The 4561-nt window shown below is 36.5% G+C and overlaps 1 non-coding gene across 1 annotated transcript; it reads right to left on the bottom strand.

The window, feature by feature from the left end:
- Nucleotides 1–1809: 1809 nt before the first annotated feature.
- LOC144586211 (U5 spliceosomal RNA) lies at nucleotides 1810–1924 on the bottom strand. Its single transcript, XR_013540945.1, has one exon. It is a non-coding gene; the product is annotated as a U5 spliceosomal RNA (small nuclear RNA).
- Between the last annotated feature and the right edge of the window lie 2637 nt (nucleotides 1925–4561).

The following is a 4561-nucleotide window of genomic DNA, read 5'->3' on the forward strand; positions in this document are numbered from 1 at the left end:
AACACTGATGACAGCAGTCAAGATGGTCTACAGCAGTGGTTCCCAACCTTGGGTCAACATATGTTCTTGGACTGCAACTCCCAGAAATCCTGGCCAGCACGGCTGCTGGTAAAGACTTCTAGGACTTGTAGTTCAAGAACATCTGGGGACCCAAGGTTGAGAACCACTGGACAGGATACCCTCTTGTGTTCATTACCATTCACACTTGTTGAAAAACAGCCCTGACCATTGTTTTGAGTTTGAGTGAGATGTAACTGAAAAAAAGGAGTCAGTTTCTGGGATTGTCCCTTGCTTAGTGTCACTTTGTGAATGGTAGTGAGTAGAAGAACGTATCTTGTAGACCATCTTGGCTGCTACCATTGCTGGTGTCAACATTCAGGCTACTCTTTGCTATGTAAAGCTTGTCATCCTTGTTCCTGCTGGTGAAATCAGGCATGATGTATCACAGCAACATTGGACCATTTCCTGGTGTTTTGAATCATGGATACAGAAACACAATATCCCGCATATGTAAGCTGGAGATTTTTTAAAAAAGAATTGAAGAAAGGTACTATCTAGCAGGATAGCTCAGTGAATTGGAGGTAGGGATTGAGTATTCAATTCTCCACTGTTCCACTAGGGAGAAGAGCCATCGTGTAGTCATAGGCAACCTGCACAGTCCCAGAGGGCAACCACTTCTTAGTAGTCTTTACCTAGGAAACCCTGGAAAGGGTCACCATGCGTCAGAATTGAGTAAATAGCAGATAATTATTATTAATTATGTACTACCGCAACATATGCTTCAGAACTGGTCTTGCGGCTAATGCAGCTTCCCCTGCATTTTGAATGACATGACAAAATTTCCTTTATTATTATTTTATCATTAAATATGAGGGATACGTTGCATCCAAAAATGTGCTGTACAGATTCAGACCTCTTGAATTTACAAGCCCAACCCTTTAAGCAGACTTTCATTTTAAGGCTCTATTTAAAAATGTTAAACTTTAAATTCGAAAGTCTACAAAACAGGGCAATGAAACCATTTGCTAATGTGCTCTTCGAACTCAGTATGAGCGGAAAGAATGATGGAGATTCTTGCTTACTTCTCTGAACTATCCAGTAAAGACTGAAGTCTTGATGTTCTAGTAAGGCCGATGTCTTTACTTGGTCACCTGAGGGAATCCACTTATAACTCTATTACCTGGCAAATTAGCAGAGTGATTCAGTCAGGTATATTTGTCATGAAGAGAACCAAAGATAATTAATACACTGCATTGAATGCAAATTGCACCCACAGCACTTATCTCATTTTCAATTAGCACAAACGATACAGCACTGCAGGCTTGTTATGATTTTACCAGGAGCTGGGTAATTAATTTCTGTGAGCTACATATCCGACACCTGATAATGTCGTTTATTAATAAATGTCACCCTAGGTATCTGTTAGGAGAGGTAAATAAATTAAATGTTCAGTTGTCTGCCCTGTGAAAATCTATTCTTACACCTCATTGCATCTTTCTCCCTATTTGTTTATCAGCCAGAATGACTGTGGAGATTACAGTTAAAAAGAAAAGGGATAAAACCTACAGCAGCCTATAGGGTTGCCTCGTTTTCTTGGCAAAGCTCCTATAACTGCATGTGCAACAGAATGTCAACAGGTAGAATTTGTTCAAGGAAGATGACATAATGATGGTAAAATACTTCATTTGATGACAGGAAATTCTGAAATATTTTGCTGCCCAAGGAAAAGCAACAACCCTCTCAAGCTAAGATGCACAATGCTGCAGGCCAGTCAAGCCATGACTCAATTTATGGGGCAGAAAATCCCTCACGCCCCTTCCTTGGCAGTAAAAATATAACTATTTCACTAAATATTGACACTTCTCCACAGAAATCTCTAGTAAAAGGCAAAATATTTTTATGATCTGAAGAGTGCTCATCCCATGTCAAATCTTTTGCTTGAAGCAGTTTCCACACATTTCCTAGCAGTAGGACTGGTGATACTGCTAAATATTAGTGTTCTGTGAGGATATATTACACAAGTCTAGTAAAAAAAAAAATAGAGGTGCATGTGTTTAAAATAGCCTTTTTTTAAAAAGAGAGAAAGAGATAATTATGTTAATATTCCCATATTCCATTTCTTTAAGCAGTAGGAATGGCAAAAGAGCAAGCATTTTACCAAAGGTTTGGTTTCCTTGGAATGGCATAGTGGGTCCTCTTATCAGGAGAAAGGTGGCCTATAAATAAGATAAATAAAATTAAAAATAGTAAACAGTGCCCAAAATTCATTAGTAAATTGCAACTAGTGTAGATCCATTGAATAAATGGATATTTGGTAAGTCGAAACCTATCTAAGTTCAATTTATTCATTAGGCCTTTTCTAGTTGCAGTTTGCTACTAGATGTCAGTTTATGGAATTTCTGTGGTATTAGGATTATTTACAGACACATATAGGTTGAACATAAAATAGTGGTGGGCTTATAGCTATGACATTAGACAAATGGTGTCCCCTCTTCAATATTTGAGGAAGGGATCATATACCCTAAATATGCTTCCAGACCTCCAGTTAACTTATCTTCCTCCAGCCCAGTCTTGTTAGATTCCCTTGGTAGTTGCAGCTATGGTAAAATGATTGAATTTTCCATAGATGGAATTAGCTTATTCTTCTGGGAGATAGGAGAAGATGGCGAAGAAGCAACACCTCAGAAAGCCACGAAGAGCCACTGACCTGATACAGTTGTGATTTTATGCAACTTCTACTAATACTGAATCTTTTACAGCTAGCATTTTATAACTATAATGAGTTTGTGAATGCTCACTTAGAAAAACTGTGTAAATCTCAAACTGTGCAGCTAGAAGATCACTGAGAAAGCAATATATATAAGCCCTCACCAATTCTTCACAAAAATTGGACAAACCTGTCCGTACATTCTGTTTCTGTTTTCCAGAATAATGTCCAGTTTTAAATCGTCCAGTGAGTGAATCATGACTTCTATTTTTTCTTTGGGGGTTGGGGTAGGGATAAAGAAATGCCTCAATTCTTCCTTCTACTCGTCCACCACAACTACCTATGTAAATGACAGATGAGGAATATCATATGGTTCTAGTACTGGCTTATGCTGCTACCTCTTGCTCTGTTTTGAATGCTGAGGCAATGGCAAGGTAGATCGAGAACAGCATATTTTATACCACAGGCCACCTGCATTCTGGTATTTTTAAAAAGGTAGCTATTTTAGTTACTTTTGAAAGGCTAAAAAGTAAAGGGCCACTTTAAAAATGGAACTATTAATAGATACTAAATGACCGGGCGAGGCTCCTATAACTGTAACTAAATATTTTTTAAAAGTAACTTTTCCAGGCTTGAACTGGGCCTCAAAAACAGAATATCTTCAGTGGAAAAAGGTGGGAATCAACAGCCTATGGGCCATTTATTTATTTATTTATTTATTTATTTATTTATTTATTTATTTATTTATTTATTTATTTATTTATTTATTTATTTATTTATTTATTTATTTATTTACTTACTTACTTACTTACTTACTTACTTACTTACTTACTTATTTATTTATTTATTTATTTATTTATTTATTTATTTATTTATTTATTTATTTATTTATTTATTTATTTATTTATTTATTTATTGCCTCTCTCCCCATAGAGAACCCAAGGCAGCTTACAGCAGGTAAAGTAACATTTAAAAACACTATATGAATATCGTATTTTTAAAAAAATGGATTCAAGCACCACTTTTCACGGCCTCCAGAGCCCCCGAAACTCCCCAATTCTTTTATTTTAAAAGAGGCGGGAGAATCACGTGTCCAGAAGGTTCTCATTTATAATAAGGCCTCATTCTAATGGGGGGCAGTGGGTGAGAAAAGAAAAACGAGAGGAAAATAAGTCAATTTCATTGTATGAGTGGAAGAGGTTGGCGTGGTCTTTGTGGGTCTGAGGTGGTAATAGAAAATGACTCCTAGAGCTTCAAAGTAATCCAAACCTGTTTTAGAGGGACATTATTTCAAAGTAATGAACTATCCTTTGCAAAATGGAATACGCACGTAGCTTACTTGGCTTGGACAATTCAGATTCTGTATCCATTGGTCTGTTGCCTTCCCTGCTGGTTCCTTTGTTTTTTGTCCACTCTGTTCTGGAGAAGGATGGGAACAAGAAGAGTTGGGATTGTCACTCCTGTAGAGGAGTGTCCTCCCTATTATTCCTGACTTGGAAATGATATGGAGAGTAGTATTTCCTACCAAAGATTTTATTTATTTATTTATTTATTTATTTATTTATTTATTTATTTATTTATTTATTTATTTATTTATTTATTTATTTATTTATATCCCACCCATTTGGTCTATTCGACTACCATAATATCTGGTATACAGTTCACCTAAGGAGAGATCTGGTGTATCAGTGAGTTCCCTCAATGCCTTTCTGTTTCCTTAAAGTAAGATGTTTTGATATGTAAAGGTCTGGAAAAGATGGCCAGGGAAGGGTTGAGAGTAGAGATGGGGATGAATGTAAAAAAGGATTTGTTTTTCTGACGAATATAGCCAATCTGTTAAATATTTATCGATCC

Source organism: Pogona vitticeps, chromosome 1 (assembly GCF_051106095.1).
Source record: "Pogona vitticeps strain Pit_001003342236 chromosome 1, PviZW2.1, whole genome shotgun sequence".
Lineage (NCBI taxonomy): Eukaryota > Metazoa > Chordata > Lepidosauria > Squamata > Agamidae > Pogona > Pogona vitticeps.